The following is a 23,004-nucleotide window of genomic DNA, read 5'->3' as shown; positions in this document are numbered from 1 at the left end:
TCGCTCTTACTAGCTAGAGTCTGTTTATTCGTATTTTATAGCTCACTGCCCTTGAGGCTGGCAACACTGACCATCGGTGAAAAAATGGCAAAATGCTGAGGAAATCTCTCCGCGGGACTACAAAATGACATCACAGCGGCCATTTCTGTAGTTCCGCCGGCTCGCGATGTCAGTCCCTTCCTCATTGACAAGTGTGTTGAGTGTGAACGGGGCATGCTACAATCTCTGGCATGGAGGTGGGGTGCGATAGCGCTAAGACAGGGATCCCTCCTAAGCAACAAGCAGAGAGGCTAACATTAATTAAATGAAGGGAGACCAAGCAGTGACCTGGCACGATAGCAATATAAAGCTGATCTATCTCACTTTCTATTTCAGCATCTACAGCGCTGAAGAAGCTGCAGAAAATAAACGGCATGCATCTTTAAACCTCCTGTCTGTTGTGTGTGCACGGAGGCCTGCGCTATTATGCCTGGAGTGGAGGAGAGGGCAGGCCTAATCCATGACACCAAACCATTTACCCCCACGGAGAAAAGTGTAAGACTTGAGCTACACACAGTCTTTTTGTCAGAACACTAGAATTATGGTTAGGTTTCTGCACTTATGAACAAGTAGCTGGAGGACAGAAACAAGGTTAAAGCTTCATGTATGGGCCCACAGGTGTTGCTGCATCAGGCCTAGAAGTAACTCAACTAGAAAACCTTAGACAGTCGTAGGCACCACTTCAAAATTAAGGACAAACTAAATACGGAGTCAGAGCGACCAGTGGCTAACAAAGAAAAATAAAATAAAATTTCTTTCCCACCCACCACGTAACATTTAAAATTATCACTTGATAAAACTAATTTCATTTTCATCAGCAGCCACTGCGACAACAGAGAACTGAAGTCGTCAAGCGAGTTCAGTGTCCAGGAGGAAAACTGACCCGGACTGCCTCCTTCAGGCAGGGTTTACAAACAGTTGCTTTGCAGGCTAAAAATGAGCAATGACATTGACTGCTCTCTTCTAATCCCCTCCTGTCTCGTGACCTCGCTGGCTCTGGGCACAAGGGAAAGGAAAGAGCATTACGTAAAGCTCAGAGAACAGGAATATGGTCAGTCACTGCTCTCTCTCTCTCACAAATTTTTTTTATTTGACAAAGAATTCACAAATCCATACTAATATAATAAAGAGAGAGCCCAAACGTTTGAGGCGGGTAATCTCAGTAACCACAGCACCAATCACAACACCCAATACAGCGTTGGAAGTAGTCCCTTGTGGGCGTGTCTGCGTTGTGCTGTGGGTGTGTGCTGGTGGCGTGACAAACGCTGGGGGCATGTGGTACATTCCGCCCTTCATGCCATGTCTCATATCGTGTGCTGTGGGCGTGTGCTGGGGGCGTGTGCGGGGCACGGGATTACATAAAAAAAAGTGTGCGTTGTGCCCAATATTTCATTGTTTTTTCTTCCCAGGTTCAGTACATTCCAGCTCCGGGTGTCCACCCTGCTCCCTTTAAATACCCCTGCACCCCATCATCATAACCTACCCTTACTCCTTAAAATACCCCAACACCCTTAAACACTAACCCATCTTAACCCATTAAATATACCCTGTACCCCAAAATCCAAACCTACCGCAAAACCCTAAAAATCCCCCTGTACCCCAAAACCCAAACCTAGCCCTGAACCCTATAAATACCCCTGTACCTCAAAACCAAAACCTACCCCTGAACCCTAAAAATACCCCTGTACACCAAAACCCAAACCTAGCCCTGAACCATAAAAATACCCCTGTACCCCAAAACCCAAACCTACCCCTGAACCCTAAAATACCCCTGTACCCCAAAACCCAAACCTAGCCCTGAACCCTTAAAATACCCCTGTACCCCAAAACCCAAACCTTCCCCTGAACCCTAAAAATACCCCTGTACCCCAAAACCCAAACCTAGCCCGGAACCATAAAAATAACCCTGTAACCCAAAACCCAAACCTACTCCTGAAACCTAAAATACCCCTGTACCCCAAAACCCAAACCTACCCCTAACCCTAATAATACCCCTGTACCCAAAACCCAAACCTAGCCCTGAACCCTTAAAATACCCCTGTACCACAAAACCCAAACCTACCCCTGAACCCTAAAAATACCCCTATACCCCAAAACCCAAACCTAGCCCTGAACCCTAAAAATACCTCTGTACCCCAAAACCCATACCTATCCCCAAACCCTAAAACTACCCCTGTACCCCATAACCCAAAACTATATTTGAACCCTTAAAATAACCAAACACCCAAAAACATATACCTCAGTACCCCAAAACATATACCCCTATACCCATACTTACCTTATCTAAACATTAAAAAAAACATGCTTTTACCATTCATGCATTTACAACGAATTTCATTGTAAATGCATGCGTGGTAAAAGCATATAAAATGTAATGCCATGCGTTATAATGGCATTGCGGAGTCATGGTACTTTCATAATGAAAGTATGCGGAGTGATGGTATGCGGAAAGAAAGTTGCGGAATAATGGGTGTTTACCCTCCCCCGGTAAGTACATTGGTGGCACGGCGGCCCACATCTCCAGCAACATACTCATATTTTTTCACCACCAATTTGAAAAATGCACAGATCTCTCTCACTGATGGCCAGCACCGACATACACTTTTAGACACACCTCCCGCCACAAGTTCTAGAATTGCGAACTTTAGAGCTGGGGAGCTACGTTTAAATCTCGGCATCAGCTCAACATCCTGTGATTCCAGGCAAATCGCTTTGTCTCCCCGTGCCTACCACAAATCAATGTGTTCTTCTGTAATGTACATTGTGCTCATGCCATGTTGTCGAGTTAGCGCTATATGATATTGCAAGGAAAAATAAAGTAGGGAAACTCGAGTTCACGCACTACTGAACGCGCACTCTTAAGTGCATCAGTAGTGCACTGTGAATCGGAGCGTTTCACAGGCCTGTCACAGATAAGAAATGCTATCAAAACGAAATCCTACAAAACAATATACTACTGGCCGGCAGCAATTCATACTCGGACAACGTCGGGACGGGCTGCTAGTAATAATATATAATTAGCCATGCCCCGGGAGGTGGGGACCTCGGTGCCCGGAATGTGCCACAGGGCCCCATTCCCATAAAAAAAATTGAATACGGATACTCTGCTTATTGTCATCGTACCATAAGCGCAGCCTTCCGATCACGTGCTGAATGCTAATTGGCTGTCAAGTGCTTGTCAACATTCGAAACTTGAAACTGTTGCTAGCCATTTTAAGTCTCGGTACAAGGAGGATGACGAAGCGTGTGAAATGTGAGCTGAAAACATGAAAAGGGGGAGGGTAGACACACCCTGACCCTCTAGGTCTGCTCAGGTGGTTCCACAAGGACCTCCTTGGCCCCCAAATTATTATGTTTGGGGGGGGTAAAATCGCGGGGTGCGCATATGATCCGCGCATTCTAGCGATATTAAAAAAAAAGAGACATGGTCTTCTGCGCGTCTTTGGTAATTTGCATTCTCTCAACTGTTTAGAGGTGATGCAGCAGTGCTGGATTCAGGATCCACCTCTGAGTAAGAAAAAGTAATAATAACACTATTTACCTGCTAAGTGAATTTCCTTTTCATAGGCTGACATTGACTGGTTTCAGTTGCAAATTATTCTACGTGTGCAGTTTTCGAACTTTATAATATTCACCTTAAGTCATCCGAAGAACGAATTCCGATTTATTCATTTGTTATCACGAGAGAAACCAGTGCTGCATCTTTTAGCCCAGCAGTGACCATGAAAAATAGTTCCAAGCATACTTACAAGTAACTTGTATTTCCTTCCATAGGAATCCCATTCCTATAAAAACAATGAATACATTTAGATTTGTGGGTCAGGCCCTAGGGGATGTGGTCCAGGGCACAAAAAAATAAAAGAAGGGGGGCCACACAATGTAATGTAATTTTAAAAATAAAATATCAAAAAATAAATAGTTTAAAAAAATAGTAAATCAGAATAAAAAAAATATAAGAATAAATATATTTTAAAATAGTCATATACAAAATCTTTGAAATTCACTGAAAAAGCATAGGTTTCAGACATGTTATAGTTAGGAATCAGCATTTAAAAAACCTCAGAAATTCACTGAAAAAACCATACGTTTCAGGGGTGTTATAGTTAGATGAACATTTCACTCGTATAAAACCAGATAGGCTGAGGTGGACTGGCAGCACAGGGGCACACCTGTTGTGCATGTATTTCTTCCTCTTCTAGGAACACTAGATACTGGTATTCCTGCTAGATAGGCTACAGAATTTGCTGCTGCAAATAGGCTGCTCTCCCCTGCCTGTCGGGTGGTCTGGCTGGACCAGCAATAGTGGCTATATTGAGAAAAACCAAAAAGTAAGTCTGGGCTGTGAACTCCACTCAACTCACAGAGTTTGCAGAGTTTTCCGCACTCTGCATTACGCAGAGCTCACGGAGATCAGAAAAACCCAAGTTGGTGAGTATGAGCGTGGAAAAGCAACCTCCTGGATAGATTTCTCAATGCGGGCTGTCAGATTTTTCATTGTGAGTGGTCGCATATGCTCATGACCGCTCGCGTTGAGAAGCTGTCCGTTCGCATTGAGAAAGCTGCAGCTTAATTAAAAATCTACTTGAGCGGCATAAAGGAAGCAGCGCCCGCTTGCGCTGTACATCGTGACAAGCACCTGGCACCAAAAACCACTACAGATGGCATTTATCCAATGCACTCCGCTGCTTGCACAGAGTAGCAACGTTTTTTTGCACTTTTTTTTAAGCCTGGGCATAGTTTGCAGAGTTCCACGAACTATGCCCTGGCTTTAAAAAAAAACAAAGTGTAAATAATGCTCTGTGCAAACAATTTTTTTGAATGACTAGGTTTCACAGTAGCAGTACATTGCTGGTTCCCTAGGGCCATTGGAGTTCATTTGATGTGATTATGATTAGGTGAGTAACAAGGCCAATGTACTCTGTGGCCTCTCCCACCACCACATATTTCCAACAAATACATTTTTGGGCAGTAACCAAGGCAAGGAAACTTGGGGCATATTATCAAGGGATTTATCTCCGCTTTTTTGGATTTAAAAGCCAAGAAAGCGGAGATAAAATTATCTCCCTATTAGCAACAGGGTGCTAACACGCAAATTTGCATGTTAGCACCCTTTTTCTCTAAGTTTCCCCTTGCATCTCTAATGAGATGCAAAGGGGGCGTTCCAATGAAAAATAATAGGAGAAATGTTGTTAAGCGACATTTCTCCTATTATCAAGGATTTCGCTAACCCTATTAGTGAAAAAATGCTTTTTTTACACCTGGTATTTTCCTGACTTAGCCATGATATCCTATGGAAGGTGGATATCATGGCTAAGTTTGTGAGCCCCTATTATCAAGCTAACACCAAACTTCGAGAGATTATCGTTGGTTTTCCAGAGATAATCTCTCAATTGGCAGTTAGCGCGAGGATTTTATCACTACTGAGATAACCCTTGCTAATAGCAAGTTATCTCTGCGATAATTTCAGGGGATGCTTAGCGTTAAAAAATTCGTTGCTAAGCATCGTTAGCGGTAAATATCGCTAAACGTTGGTAATATGCCCCCTTGATTTTCTCGGCTGCAGGAGGTAGGGTAGAGGGATTTTTGTATATAATAGAAGGGCCACTACACTAATCATAGATTCATCATCTATTGCTTATTCAGTTCAGGTACAATTGGAAAGGGAAACATCTGAATATTTGTTAATCAAATCTGTTATGGGAACCCATTAAAATATGTTCTGGAATCACTTCACATGGGTATTGCATGATTAAATGTGGAACATGCCAAGAATGGATTTTCCAATGTGGTCGGCTGTGATGGAAGAACTTAAGAAAAAATATAGGAGTGAAGTACAAGGAGGTGACTGAGTGGGCAAATGGACAATGCACCTTGTATGTTCTGGGTGAAATGCATTGAAAGCATTGTAAATGCTGCAATAACTGAAGACGCACATTACACAGCCAACACTGCAGTCCCGGATTGATTACACCATACTGCACTTCAGACATAGCTGGCAAAAATGCCATGGGCAGGGAGAGGGGAATGATGAAGGTAGTAGAACAAAGAATAAAAAGAAATAAATAACCCCAGCTTAGAACAAGAGTTTTGAATGATAGTGATAACCCTACATACACCAAGTAAGCAGAGTAGGTGAGCAGCAGCATGCTCCTCGTAAGAAGAAGAGCTGCATTGCTCATTTATATAAACAATCCAAATATCCATTCATCCTTTCGTTCTAATTCCCCCATAGCCACAATGATTAAGCTTTACTTTCTCCCATCCAGTCTTTTACCAACATGTCCAATACATTATCCACCCATTTAATATCAACCCTTTCTTCAAACCATCCTTTCGCTCATTAACTGCGTACCCTTTCACCCACCCAATTTCACTCATACACAATTTCCTTTCCTTTAACACCATCGATGCTAGTGCTATTTTCCTTCTGTGCTGAGTTATGTTGATTCCCATTGTTCATGACGAGCTCAGCTCGTCATGAGTGTATGGAGGTGTACACCATGACGAGCTGAGCTCGTCATGAGCGTCAAAGGAGTTAAGTAACCTTCTTTTCTTTCATGTCTCCCTCAAGCCATAATGGCTCATTGTGTGAGATTTTGCTGCATTGCATACAGAAGAGGCCATAATAATAACCCAACCACCACTGTGGCTGGTAACGATGGGGAGGAGCAAACTTCACAGTCATTTCTTTTAAGACGAGCGATGCTGTGGCAATAGCTAGTGAGCGGAGTAATTACAAGAAATTATATGACTTACCTGTGTCTGTCCCTGCTGCCACTTCTCCCCCTCCAACGGACCCATCACCATCTCCTCCTCCAGTGGTATTGGAGCCTGCATCACCAATTTTCTGTGTGGCTGGAAAAAAACATTACACATAATTTAGATCCCAGATAGTCAACACCAAATACAACTGCAACACAGCCCTACAGCTCACTTGGCATGTTAGAATCTTTCAAATATCACTCTGGGCATTTGATTAGATAGGTCGAAACGTTAGACAAGCCAGGCGTGGAATAATTGTAAATGAAATACAAATGGTGATGGTTGGCAAATGCAATGGGAGTGGGACCTCATACTTTTTTTCCAGGCTTGCTGCACTGTCATGGGAAACTGCTGGTATACTGCAACGATAAATGAACAAGACATGGGGGGGGGGTCCATGATGATGACCATGGCTGCTCTCTCGTGACCTGAACTGTTGTTAGAGCTAGGCAGAAGAATGAAAAGGAAAACATTCTCAACAAACATGCATTGTGATTTTTATTTAAAATACTAGCTTACTTGGTCCTGCTATCTGAATCTTCATGATAGACAGCACCAAAATTCCAATACCCCAAAATTCTACTCTAAAAGTCCACAACAATCATAAAAAGATTTACTGGGTTCAGCGGAGCCCCATTTAACCAGAATCTGTCCCCTATTGATTGAATTGATGATATTTACCTACTAGAAAAAAGATCTCTCTATTTAAAATGTTTAATGGGAGTATTACCAGTAGCTTCTGTACCCGAACGTTGGTTCTAATCCTCAGATGAGAGGTCAGATAGATTGTTGCCTGTGTCCTCTGTTTGGTAGAGATGATATATAATTTTTTCTTGCTCTGCCATGTTAAAATATGTTTTGGTAAGCACTACCTACCACTACTCTTCTTAAAGTTAAAGATCAGAAAATGTAATGAAGCAGAGGCTCTGTGTATAAGATCTGATGACAGAGCTATCATACACACACGCACACCGGCACAACAAAATCCCCCCCACACACACTACCTCATAATAACCACATAATAACTCACAAACCAGAAACCTACACCCACTCCTACCCTGCTAACTACACAATAAATACACACCCTAAACCAACTCTACTGCCATGCCTTCTCTCTACCCCACACCTAACACATATACAGCAACACAGCAACTTACTTTTAACTGAACTGCCTCTCATCCATTGGGCAAGTCACTATGTGACCAACATGCTGCGCCTCCACCCCTAACTTATGCACCTTCCGCCATATTTAGAGGCAAACAAAATAAACAACATTCCACTCTTCATACTTCACACCTCCATGTCTACTGCACAACAAAAACACAGCTCACCAACTCACTCTCAAACACCATCTCCACCACCTACACAAGCAGACCCATAAAAATGCCTTCTCACCCTCCTGGATGAGAAGTATGATACAGAACTACTACAATAATGCTATCCTCATACAGCTAATGCCAGCTCTAAGGACACACCTGCTACAAGTCCACAAAACACTGCTCGCTCTTCTGCAAAACAAAGTCAGACCATCACGAAAAGACAGACTCTAAACTGCATACTAATAAAAGCTCAATCACTTTAAAAAAAAAGGATCACAGCTTTGACCTTCTCACTGACACACAACCTGACATACTTTTCACAATGACTTAGCAAGGGGGGCAGGAGTGGCAAATGTGAATTGCCAGTACCCCCCACGATCTCACATATGGCTGTCATGGGCGGCAAATGCAGGGACAGCCAGAGGCGGTCCTGGGCAGCTACACCACTTATTCTTTATCTTCATAACTGAATCATGGTTAGGAGATGACATGGCTTCAGTAGTGCATAAAGACATTCCTCTAGGCTATCAAACTATCCCACAAAGTTGTATAGGCAAAAGAAAAGGTGGTCTAGCTGTTGAATTCAAGCAAACATTAAATTTCACTAAATCTGATGACATCCCCATACAAGGTTGTGAAGCCCTCTTGACCAGATGCAAACCTTGACAATCTTCCACCTGTAGCTCCTTTCTCCTTTAAAGACTCCGCCTATCAATGCAACATTCCCAGACACGCTTCTAGACACCGTTTTGAACCTTATAACATTGAACTCCAAACTATGCATTCTTGGTCACCTATCTATTTGGTTTGCCAAGTAAAATATGCCCCATCTGGCCTAGATTCACTGAACCTACATCAGATCATCCACATACACACAAGACATCGATGGACACATCCTAGATTTGTGCAAAACCAGAACTAGTTACCTTTCAAACCACTACTCAGATCACATGGTAAGACCACTATTTGCTTGCTTTCCAACATATAACACCACAAAGCAGCACACCTAAAACCGTGGTACATGAATCCACCTATCCACCGTAGAACAAACTCAATTTTGAAAACTTAGAAACACAACTAGATTCCAATACAGATCCAGACATAATAAGTTCATAGGTTCCCTTCAAGAACTATGTGACTGGATACAGAAAGCAGGTGATATCCCAATACCCCTCAGAACACAAAAGAACAAAAGTAAACAAGCAGCTTGGAAAAATACAGAGCTAAACGAGATTACTGAGCAAATTAGAAAGCTGCAATGCACCTGACACAACATATAAACCAATCAAGACAAATTTCACCTACAGAATCTTAACAGATTATACAAGCCAGCAATCGGAAAAGCTAACACAATATACTATTAATACAGAATTCAAAATGCTAAATGTGCTCATAAAGAATTGCATAAAATTATGTAATCCAAATTGCTTAGAAGAAGCTCATCCCAACACTAAAGATTTCACAGACAAAGTGACAAATCATACAAGAACTAAAGCAGACATTTTAAACTCCTATTTAAAACAAAGAAAAATCAACAGCACCAGCCCTTTTCCAAAGAAATACTCCAAGAGTAGGCTAACCCACCTTCTGCATTCCTTCCAATAAATTCCACAGAATTAATTTATTGAACTGGTCAAGGCAATCAGGCCTGTCCGCAGCCCCTAATGACCCATGTCTGCCACAAATCTTCAAGAAAAGTTTTCTAACTACCTCTGCTGCCACACCAGTAAGAAGAATCATAAACAATTCTTTAGCTACAGGAATATTTTCAGAAGACCTGAAAAAGTCATACATATGCCCATTACTAAAGAAAACAAACCTAGACCCGCTTAACCTTGACAACTACAGACCAACTACGAATGGACCTTTCCAGGGCAAACTGATCGAAAGAGATGCATTGGCCCAGATGTTCCAATTTATTGAATATAATTCCATACTTTCAGACTTCCAAATAGAATTTCCATCCAGGAAGAGGCACATAATCTGCCCTTATTGCCACCTGGGAAGACCTTAGGAACATAGTTGGCCGCAACAGAGTTGCTTCACTACTTCACTTGGACCTCTCAGCAGACTTTCACACAGTTGACCATGACACTCAAATACAAAGACCCTACACATCTGGCATTGAGGGGACTGCACTCAACTGGATTGTATTTAACTTTCAAAACAGAGCTCATGCCATCCATACTCCCTTTCTCATTCAAACCATACTTAGCAAAATCAGGGGTTCCAGAAGGCTGTATCATCTCACCCAAGCTTTTCAACATCTACATTAAATAATTACCAGCATCTCTAATTGAATGCTTCTAAAATAGAAGTACTCAGATGTGGCAATTGGAAAAATTATGACCCACTTTCCCCCTGCCCTGCTGATCTGGGAACACCGCCTAAAGTATCAAAGGAAGTAAGAAACCTCATAATTATAACATGGACTCTAAGATATCAGTGAATGTCCAAGTGGAGAAATTAGCAAGACCCAGCTTCAGTACTTTAAAAACTCTGCAACACATTTTACCTCACATGGGATTTCCACACAAAGTCCAGGGTACTCTCAATCTTGTTCTGTCTAACCTCGATTACGCCAATAGCTTCTACCATGGATCACTTGTAAGAACTATGAAAATACTGTGGAGTAGATGTACAAGGACTTAAGGCCGCTGTAGCATTATTTTTTTTTACATTACTGCAGCTTTTTTATTAACGCAATATGTACAAGTTGCCGCTATCAGCAGTTAGTGACAGTTCTCTGGCGAAAATGTATTCACCACTTCTGTTAACAATAGCTTACGAAAAAGGAGATGCAAAGTACGCGTTCTCATGCCAGAACAGTTTGCAATATATAAAATGATTGATTTCCCGGTCCGACGATACCCTCCAAAGGCCAGTTAGCAGCTTGTTTTTAAGACCAGAAAATAGTTGGTCTAATAAATGGTGCAAAAAAGATGAGCACATAAGGTAGACTACCCCAGAGCCTCAATCGCCTACCTACTGATGCCATGGAGGCACTACTCTTGTAGCGTGGAGCCCCAAGAAGACCACAACCACAACCACCACCTCCACCAAGACCACCACAGAAGCAGCTGCAAAGAAGAGAGCTGGTCTACCACCAACACATCACCGTGTTAGAACTTACGCCAGAGGATGCGATAGCCCACTACAGGCTGTAAAGGACCTCCATCCTAGGCATACTGATCCACATAGCCCCCAGTCTGCGGCCACCATCACAGCATAGCACCAACATCCCTCCACAGTTGAAGGTGCTAGAAGTGCTGCACATTTTGGCCTCTGGTACCTTCCTACCAACCACTGCCAGAGTTGGTGCAGTCTCCCAGTCACCCTTCTCAAGGTTCTTCCCAACTGTCTTGTATGCCATTATCAGCATGACGCCACAGCATCTACACTTCCCCAGCACTGCACAGGAACAAATTGTGAACAACAAGGATTCTATGACATTGCTGGATTCCCGCATGTGTTTTGGGCAATTGACTGCACCAATGTTCTACTTGTGCCACCTATGGACACTGCACATATCTGCAGGAACATAAAGCACACACACTTAATGAACGTACAGGCAATCATGGAACACCGGGGCTTATTTTACTGATTTTGTTTTGAAAGTTTTATAAAGGGTGAACAAGATCCTAGCGGATATCCGAGCGCTATACAAACAGTAAATGTTACATATACAAGTAATAATAGTAGATCCACACAGAAGTACAAAGAAATATAATAAAGAAAAACAATATAGTAATATTTAGCATCAATAGGTGTCTTGTGGTTAAGAGCTTAGCTGCCTTTCACCACATTGATTCAGCAGGCCATACTCATGTGTATTTAGCCATGAGGATGGATTTTGCATCTTTTGAAAATCTATCATCAATCAGAGGTTTGAGAATGGCACATATGGGAATGGACTGCTTGTTGGCAAGTACTAACTAAACACACCACACACCTCAAGTCCCCAATCATGTATCTCAAATATGTGATAACGCACATAAAGCAAATGTAATACAACATACCTTCTAACAGCTCCACCTACCATAGACAAGCACCATATGCCAAATGCTCAAGACATATTTCACAGTCTCACTACATGATGTGCATGCATATGACTATCAATTCATGCAAATTTAATGTGTCTTAAGGGGCTGTGATTAGTGGGGGTTGCCATCTAGGCAAACTTTCCTCAAAGTTCCTGCCCCTCTGTCACGCAAATACTGGTAGAGGTGGGAAACAAGTAGGTGTGACGGAGGGGCAGGTCCTTTGAGGAAAGAGAACATACAAGGCTACCCCCACTAACCACAGACCCTTGAGACACCTTAATTCGACCTGAATAGAGCGCACATAAAACACTACAGCACTAGATGGGAGATAAGTATACCTTCCACCTTTTCACGAGAGTGCAGCTGTCTGAGCCCTCAATTGAGAACAAAATAGGGAAACACTCCCACTAAAGACCCATGGAGGGAACTACATTTTGCTCTGAAGAAAACCCTGGCCCATGTGGGTCACCTAATAGGGGTGAAAGAAGTTGGCATGGCATTAGGGTCATAGGACCATCATCTCCTGATGGCACCCATTAATTTCCTTTTTCATATCCTTTGCGACTCCATCATTAAAGGGATACCTGGAGATGGAGGAGGATTTGTAATCCTCAGACCCCCGGTCTATCTCAAAGGGTATACACTGGAAACATGAGACATTTTCTAATTGCAAAACAAAACATGTAATCTATGGAATAACATGCCCATGTGGACTGTTATACATTGGAAAAACCAGCCAGAAAATACGACAAAGGATCTGTCAACATAAATCTCGCATTAGAAAAAACGTGGAATTCGCACCTTTAGTAAATCGCTGGCAAAAAAGATCTCACAATGAAGGAGACCTGCGTTGGACAGTGATTTCTACAGTAGAATGAGATCCACGTGGCGGTGACCAGGAACAAAAATTATCGAAAAGAGAAGCACTACTGATTGTCAAATTTTACACAGCAGTGTCAGGGCTGAATGAACTGTCTGAATTATATAAATTATAATTCCTTTTTCACAACCTTACACTTCAGGCAGCGTAGACTTCAACAACATCCTTCCCATCATTTAGCATGGTTGCACTGCCGTTCCATTTTCATTGAGATCACATATGAACATACTGATATCCACATGCTTTTCATATAGTCTGAACTGGGCACTGGATTTTCAAAGATACTTTTTATTATCAAAGAACAAGACATGTGATATACATTGGCCGGAAAATATTTTTGAAAATATTTTTAAATTAAACATCGGCAAAACAAAAAGTATATTCCCCAATATAACAGCAGGAGATAAGGTTCTAGCAGCAATCAACAATAAACAAATTGGAATGGTAGAGATTGCAGCCTTCCATTCCGACTGGCCAACAATATATGTGTGCACATATAAAATTACTGTGCTAATAAAAGACTACTTGTCCCAGACTAACGGGCAAATCGCGCTCCGCCTTATGGGTAAGAACGTGTGCAGCTCGGCAAGTGCGTCTATTGATGATGACGTATCCAGGAAGAAGGCTCTCCGGTAGAGGGAAGGTGAGAGACGCGCGATTCCTCAGTATTTTTTGCTGCAACTCAAAGACTGAAAAATCCGATAGTAAAGGATTCTGTATATATTGTTTGCAGTAATTTTGGAGGACAGACGCAGCAATCCAAGTCAATAGAAGCCACGGGCCACAGTTGCCAGACTGCGTCTAAAGGTAGGGAACTATTTTCATAAAACCTAAACAGCGCTGCTGCCAAAACAAAAATCGCAGTTCACACTAGCTGTTGATTTCTAAACAGGAAATCGTGGGATTAATTGCAGGTGCGAGTAGAAGACAACTACTAGTGAGCAACTGTGAGAACCTCAAAGTAAGTTGCTCTGCCCCGACTATGTCCCCAATATTATTATTCACGGCCGTAAAATGACCAGTTAGACTGATGGGATTGCCATTTTTATTTTTTATTTTTGTGTGTTTTATTAGATTCACCACTGACTAGAGGACTTGTTCGACCTTTGTGCACATTTGATGTAGGTAAGCTGTCGCAGATGCGATTATTGGTGATTAGGTGCTCAAGTGCTTTAAGTAAGATAATAGACAGACCGTGACATTATTGTCATTCGTTTTTTTTGCAGTAAGCTTGGACCTGATGAGAACCCCAACAATTGGAGGGGTTCGAAACGCGTAGACCGTGGAAGTACCAAACATTTGCCTTTAGTAAATGAAACCCAATAGTTGGCATTTACTGTATTCAACAATGTGAACTGTATATCAAGAATATTTGTAAATTGTGTATAGGATACGTTTTCAAAATATTGTGACTAATAACAATGATGTTTGGCTTCCATTTTATAATTAATAGTGTTTAAGATAAGGTTTGAAAGTGAGGGTATTGCATGTGTTGAGGGAATGGGGTTTATGAGTTGTTGAATGAAAGCGCATTTTTTTGCTTTTTCCTTTGTTTAACCCCTTCGCTGCGGCGGCAATTCCGCCGCAGCGCTGGGGGGGGGCCGAGCGGCGCTCGCATGCTCGTGACGGAGCCGCTCCGTCACGAGCCGCGGTTGCGCTGTGCTCATGACGGAGCGGTTCCGTCATGGCCCCGCCCGCTCAATAGAACACGCCGTGCAGGCGCAAAATCAGCGCCGCGCAGGCGCGGCGGCAGGGCCATGACGGAACCGCTCCGTCATGAGCACAGCTCAGCCGATGCTCATGACGGAGCGGCTCCATCCTGAGCATGGGAGGGGTTAATGTTTATGTATGTCTTCACATGAAGTGTTTATCTTATGTATTTAAGGGCCAGATGTAGGAAGGCTATTACAGTCGGTAGCAGCCGAAATTAACGAATTTCAGACTTTACCGACCAGTAATAGGCTTTTCTGATGTAGGGGCTGAAATTAACCATTCTGTACTTTACTGAATCGGTAATTTAAGGAATACGTAAATTACTGATTTCTTTCATTCCGATTTGGTAGATTACCGCATTCCTAATGTAGGGAGCACATAAATGAGTGCTTATCCCATGTTAGTATTTGTTATTTACTACCAACTACATGTTGGTGGTAAATAACGAAAACACCCCAAAAAGCAATTTTATGCAAATTGCTTCAGTGCCATGTTGCAGACATACATGCCCACATGTATGGAATGCGGCATGTATGTCTGCAACATGTGCACCCATACATAATTGAGGGGTGCAACAGGGTTTCAAAGTGACACCCTGCCACCCTTCAATGTTTTCCCCCTTTTACCGAATCAGTATTTATATATATATATATATATATATATATATATATATATATATATATATATATATATGTATATATATATATATATATATATATATATATATATATATATATATATATATATATATATATATATATATATATATATATATATATATATATATATATATATATATATATATATATATATATATATATATATATATATATATATATATATATATATATATATATATATATATATATATATATATATTACCTACTGGCGGTCGCCAGTAGGTATATATAGTTACGATTTTTTCTCTATGGAACTTTTGAAAATTCTATGTCTAATAACTTTGGCGTTTGTGGACGGAATTGGCACATTTAGTTTCTGAGCAGCTCCCGAAAATTTGGGGGGGTTCCGTCAAGGGGGGGCCGAGAAAAAAGTGGGGTCCCAAAACGCGTTTTTCACATTCATTTTTCCATAGGGCCTTTGGCCTCACTTTTAGCTCGAACGGCTGAATGGATTTACACGAAACTTGGCAAAATTGTAGGGACTGTTAGCCCGATGTGCCTTTGCTGGGTCTCAATATATGTGCTCCAGTGGATTTAGAGAAATTAACGTTTAAAAAAACAGATATATCTGTGACAGCGTCCCAGATAGCGCTCCAGATCGCGTACTTTTCGCGTAACGGAGCTTTGCAAAGCGAAGCTGATTGGCTCTCCGGTGTCTGTCAACATTCTAAACAGTCCGGTGCGGCCGCCATCTTGTCTCTCGGTAGGATCGAGAGACAAGAGGAGGAGAAAAACGAAGGGGGAATTTAATGAAAGGGGGCAATGTAGACCCCTCTTGACCCCCTAGGAATGATGTTGGGGTTATTAAAGGGTCCCGTGGGGCAAATAAAAAAAATGTGATTTTTCGCGGTAGAAGCGCTTCTCGGTTCGCGAACCGGGTCGCAAACTGGTAGCGAAACGTGAATTCGCCATTTTGTGTTTCGATTTCATTAAATTACTAGATGGAGGAAAAGCAATGTGAGTATTGGGTATAAGGGGGTATGGGAGACGTATCCTGACCCCCCTATGTTTTCTGAGGGTGGTTGAGGAGGCTCATATATGTTGATACTTGTCTTCCAGCGGTTGCGCGTGAGCGTTTTTTTTTTTTTTGCCGCTTGACTTCTGTTAACGTTCGATTCGAAGGAAATTAGGAAGTGTTGATCGCCATTTTGACACTGCGAGTAAATATATTGTTAAAAATAATTGTTATAAATTAATCCGTATTGATAAACATTGTGTGCTTCATCTTGCTTTTTTTCCAATGCCACACTTTTGTCGTGCACAGCAGCCATTTTAGATGCCTTGACCAGACCCACTCTCTGTACGCCGCAGATCCTCAGCATGGCTCCCCACCCTCACAAGCATCTCCCCCACGCACTGGTCACCCCTGCTCTCTCTCTCATGCATGGGCCATAAACTTCCCCCCATCTGCGCTGCTCTTCCCTGAGTATCACACCCTGTGCCCGCCCGACACCTCCCTTTCACCCTATTCACTACCGCACCCTCTGACACTCCTCTTCCTCTGTGTCTGATTGTCCAGGCCGGTCCCAGGCTATCACCTAGCCCTGCGGATGTAGTTTATGGCCCCAACTGTAAAGAATCACCCCTGTTCAAAGGAGTTACAGTAGATCAAGGTCGCCACCTCATGAGATCCGTCACACCACACGCGTTCCTACTATCTGATAACGATCCTGTATTGTGATTGGGGAGGGGATTCTCACTGTAAGGGTGTGTGGGACCTAGCCTGAAGCGGAAGATTCCAGGGATGACTTTTTGTACATCAAAGTCTTCACAATTATGTGTCACATTAAAAATATATAGCACTCCAACAAAGTAGTAGGGTTATAACACTTTAATAACTTATAAATATATACAACGCTCCAACAAAGTAAACACGTTAAAAAAAAACTTTTTAAACAACTATTTATATGACATTGCTTTAACCAGGATAGACAAAGAAATGACACAGTGATGTAAAAGTTTCTGAAAGAAATGCCAAGAACGTCCCATGTGAAAGTGAATTTTATCTGGCAATTTTTTTTCTTTTCCTTCTCATGAAAAGAAAGTTAATGCCAGGTTTGTTACCTGCCTCATCTGCAAAAAAAAAACTCTCGAGAGGGACCGAAAAAAAATATAGCTATGGTAATCATACCATGCATCGGCACATGGAGAGGTGGCACCCTCTTAATTATTCTAAAGCACAACTTCGAGATTTGGTGGATAATCCCCTTTCGGCAAAAACATCCATCAATGACTTAGCAATAAGTGAGTCAGAGGCAAGGGAAACGGTCCCAAATCTGCAAAAGAACTTTGGGCAGATGAGATTGACTTGTGTAGCATGTTGAAAATTAATTTCATGCGGAGAGATGAGTATTACTTTAATAAATAGATCATATGAAAATCATCAATGTCCAAAACGTCCTAGAAAGTAATTTTTGTCATTTTTGAGGAAGAGAGATAACCTTTAGTGGTACGGGGTCGTTTTCGTTTGAACTAGGGGGGCCAGGTGACATTCCTTCGGGGTGGCTTAGGGGCATTTAAAACAACTTCCCTGATACAGGTAGCATATAAAGTAGAGGGTAAATACCAGGATCTTTATCGATTGCTTTATGCTGTACAAAAATGAAAAACACATACAACAAACCTGGACCATTCATATTTTCAATGTTTCTGCGTACTATACTTTTTAACCCTTAACTAATTGAGCTGCTTGATTTCACCTGCTTTAAAAAAAAAAAAAAAAAAAATCGGAAACAGTGGCCATTTCTTCGAAACTTACCAATCTACGCGTTACAACTACGTTTGCTTTTTCAAAAACCTTTAATAAAAATGTTGGTGCCCAAATACGGGCCTACAACCCCGTGGGCCGGCCACGGAGCAGGCTGGAACTGTAAATGGGGGGGGGGGTATTTATTTGTGGAAAACATAACAGAGTCAGTGGTCGTTGATTTCATAGTAAAAAGTGCGACAAGTGCAACTAAATCATATCGATAATTCATTGTGAGCAAGTACCATTAGTGTCGACAATTCCAACCTTCAATAATAAATACAGTAATCAATGATGCATTAGAACTTAATATCAATTCATTGTTCGAACGTGTAATCAGTCTTATCCCATATCATTTCATGTGCTAAAAACTGCATACATATCTCATGATATCAAGGCTGAGCAATCGGGGCACAACAAGGAGTTGAGAGTTTCATTTGTACCGGCGCCATTTTGGGTGAGGTCAGGAAGGTCCAAGTATAGTCAAAATGTCTCCACCAACTCGTGGTTGGACCGGGACCTCTTTCGGCAGTCCAAAAGTTTTCGTTGAAGGGTAGCAGAGGGGAGTGCCGACATGAACCATCAGTCAAAGTGGGGTGGGAGGCAACAATCTCTCCTACCGGGTCATACTGGTGTCCCACCGGAACTGATCAAGTTGGTAGTCTTGCAGGATTTTGATTGATTTCAAGACTGAGGCCGGCGCCGGCATGAGCGCGCCGACGTCCCGCGGCTACGTCGTGGTCGTTCCGTGGGTGATCATGGCAGTCATTCCCCATCGGGGGTCGGGGGCTCCCGTGGCTCTTATAGAATCTTCAAAGTTGAGGAGAATGTTTCTGGACGCAGGAAACTAGAAGCGTTGTTGCACCGCAACAGTGGACGAGACCCCCGCTGGGTGAGCGGAGCATCATTGCCTCGCAATAGTGGACGAGACCTTTTGTCGGGTGAGTGCAGCGCCGCTGCATTGCAAGAGTGGAGGAACCCTTTTGTTGGGTGAGTGGAGCGTTGGGGGTGCAACTCGTTCGCGCCGCCTCTCCCTCCCAGCACACCCCACGCCGACACCTGGCGTTGATATCCGTGATGTCCGGACTAGGCGATAAGAGGGGGGGGGAGTCGGAGGCAGAGGCAAGACATCCCCCCCCCCCCTCGTGGCCTGCAAGGCGTAAGAAGAAGGGAATCGGGAGACCAGTACATTTCGGCACATCCACACCACGGCTGATGGCGGTTAGCTGGGCTCCGCCCTGCACGTGTCGAGGCCTCATCTTCTGGATGGGCGTAACCGTGGCCGTGTTGCACTTCGGGAGTTTCCGGAATGGGGGTAGGTATCTGCTGATTTGTATCTATTTCATGTTACAGTTAATGGGCGTGGCGGGCGGTGGGACAGACATGCTTGGAGCTGTGGGGGGGGTGGCGGAGCCTAGCTACCTCGTGGCTGCCGTAACGTCAAGCTTGGCTTTTTTCATCACTTCCATGTTTCTTATTTCTAGCGAAGTCAAAAACTCATCAGTGGCCTACTGATTTTGTTTGATTTCTTTCCCTTTCTTTTCAAGTGTATTTCATGCTAAAGTTTCTGTTTAACAGGATATAGTGATTACTTCGTTTTTTACATATGTCTTCTTTATTAGGGGTACTCTCCGGTTGAGCCAGATGATGTACCTCTAATAAATGGTCCGGGTGGAACTAGTTTCTCAATCAGTGGGCAGTAGATGGGTATGACAGATTACAACGGGGGACAAAGGTCCGCATTACCCACCCTTCACTACTTGCAAAGACTAGACAGAATATTTCTATTCCACGTTATTTACAAACAAAGAATACCTCGAGAGAACTATTCCTTGAACAATAAATGTCCAGCCAATCAATCAATCAGTGGGGAGAAAAACAGGTAGGACGGATTACAACGGGGGACAAAAGTCCGCATTACCTATCCTTCACTATCTGCAAAGGGAGACAGAATATTCCTATTCTTCTCTGTTTGTAGACAGGGAATATCTCAAAGAGCAATAATCAATAAAAAATTAACAACTTTAAGGTAAATACTCACAATATGACTACTCAACGAAGTTAAAAAGTAACGGATATAGGTACTTGAGAGGTTTTCGGTGGCAGATAATCTACAATATACACTTGTACATATGAGCCTGATACAGGGCGGATCTCTGTATAACTATGGATAATTAGATATTAGGATGGCATACAAATCTCCCAACCTTCTTACTTTTTCTCTTAAAGGGTTTCAAATTGGGGACAAATATTAGGCTGTGCTCTAGAGGTTGACGGTGTTGCTCCACTGGTACTCGGGCCTTCTCATGAAGCAGAAGGAGCCGCTCTCAATCTCCTTAACTCTTCCCTTGCAAAGTTGACCGGATTCTTAGTCTGCAACTGCTTCAGCATACTTGCAGTTCCACACAAGTCCTTTTTATTGGGGTCTCCTCTTGAAAGCAGTCTTGCATATGCGGCAAGTAACTTTTCTTGCATTCACCTTTTTTAAGACTTGTGAAAATTAATTTCAAAACATTCAATAAATACGGTGATACTATGCATTGTGTCATATGCTTTATTAAAAATATGCAGAAAATGTTCCCTTTATTTGTTGTTAAGGTCTTTACAAGAGAATTTGAAAGGAGAAAGTAGGAGATGAATAACACATGTAGGACGTTATATCTCAAACTGCAAAAATTGATAAAGAGGGTGGACCAAAGTCTGCATGTACAATGCCAGTGGAAGCGTTTCAGGCACACTGCGAAGATTTAAAAACATATAAATATTGTCAAGTTTTACTTTGACTTGTGATGTTTGACCTCATTTAGTCACTTCAATCTAAATTTAAACACTAATTTTCTTTTTGTTTTGCAGATTAACTACAATACTTATTTTGGACTCCATATTATATGTTGTTTATTATATTGTTTTGTTACTTATAGTTCTAGTTATTTATTGTAGTGTTATATTTTAGTTATAGTTCCAGTTATTGTTTTAATAAAAGTTAATTAAAAAAGTACATACGTCTGTTTTTTTGTGGGGGTAGCAGTCATCAATAGAAATTATATTTATAATTTGAAGTATAATGCTGAAGCTCACTCATTAGCAACATATTGTGGTGAAATTTTTAACCTATGTGCTGACGTAAGTGTTCCATAAACTACTACTATGGTAACAGGCAAAATACTGTTTGGGGGTAGGGTATAATACGCAGGAATGCTGTAAAAATAAATGGGCAAGGGCTGTTTTGTTTTCCACTGTTGCAACATAAAGTGATCGATAAAAATCCGATAATCAGGCCTATCAGCGACTAAGACAGCAGGTCGAGTCTCTTTTGCTCAACGGCTCCCTCATGGGACGAAGAAACGCCCTTTTTCACGAAATACGAATATTTTACTTGCAGGACAGTTGTTAATTTCCCGTGAAAATACATTAGCCTGGAACATTGTTAGTGATAAACTGTAAATGCATCTGGGTACTTTGCTTAAAAAAAATATATATATATATTTGTGAATTAGAATAAGAATATATGTTACAGCTATAGATATTTGCTATTAAAAAACCATTGAAATTCACTGAAAAAGCCATAGGTTTTAGGCCATATATAGTTAGGGATTAGCATTTACAAAACCTTAATTTACTCGCACAAAACCATTGAAATTCGCATATATAGTTAGATGCAATAACTATATATCGCGCACCCGCAATCCACTGCTGATGATGTCACATATTACATCATTCATGACATGGTCAGTGACATCACTGATGACATCATCCAGTGACTGTATGTTTCTGTAAAGTTAAAATATGTCTTACATATTAAAGAATGAGTGGATGTTTAAGTGTCTGGATGAAGGATTTAGTAGGTGCATGACTGACTTTATGAGAGAGTGATTAAATGTGTCTCACTGAGTGCATGGGTTAGTGACTAAACTGTCTTAATTTGTGCATCATTATATCAGTTGTTCTATGAACTGCTGCATGTGTTGATCAGTAGCTAAATGAGTAACTATATGGGTTATTGATTGGTTGCCCAAGTATTTGTATGGGAGAGTGAGTGTGTGTGTGGGGGTGGCTGGGAGGTGTGTGACTCTGTGCATACATGTGTGAACAGTTGATTCACTAGATCTGTGGGTTCAAAACTGCACGTGGAAACAGCTGTATGGGTGGTTGACTGTGTACGAGTGTATTGGTGAGTGAATGGATATCTCAGTGCTACATGTCAAAGTAAGTACAAATATAAAACACAGTACATGTGAGAGTTCACATATATAAATTACTGTGTATGAGAGCCAGTGAATGTGTGAGTGGCTGAATGGATCATTGAAAACTTGTATCAGGAATTGTTAAAGAGAGTAAATATGTGTTAGTATATGCTTGAATAAGTAAGGTGTGTATAACTGTATAGTTGATGAAATGGAGGTGTGATTGATTCAGTGCATGACTGACTAGGTGTGTGAGTAACTCCATGGATGAGTGACAGTCTGTGAGTGTCTGTTTACTCTGAGTGTATCTAAGGTTATATTAGAGTCTGAAGAGGTTGATCGTATTATCACATGATTGATGTCATCAGTGATGTTTTCTGTGATGTCATTTGAGATATCAGTGATGACATTTGAGATGTCAGTGATGTCATCAGTGATGTCATTTGAGATGTCATCGGTGATGTCATCAGTGATGTCACTGACCATGTCATGAATGATGTAATATGTGACATCATCAGCAGTGGATTGCGGGTGCGCGATATATAGTTATTGCATCTAACTATATATGCGAATTTCAATGGTTTTGTGCGAGTAAATTAAGGTTTTGTAAATGCTAATCCCTAACTATATATGGCGTA

Source organism: Lissotriton vulgaris, chromosome 8, assembly GCF_964263255.1.
Source record: "Lissotriton vulgaris chromosome 8, aLisVul1.2, whole genome shotgun sequence".
Classification (NCBI taxonomy): Eukaryota; Metazoa; Chordata; class Amphibia; order Caudata; family Salamandridae; genus Lissotriton; species Lissotriton vulgaris.
This window is presented reverse-complemented; position numbering follows the sequence as displayed.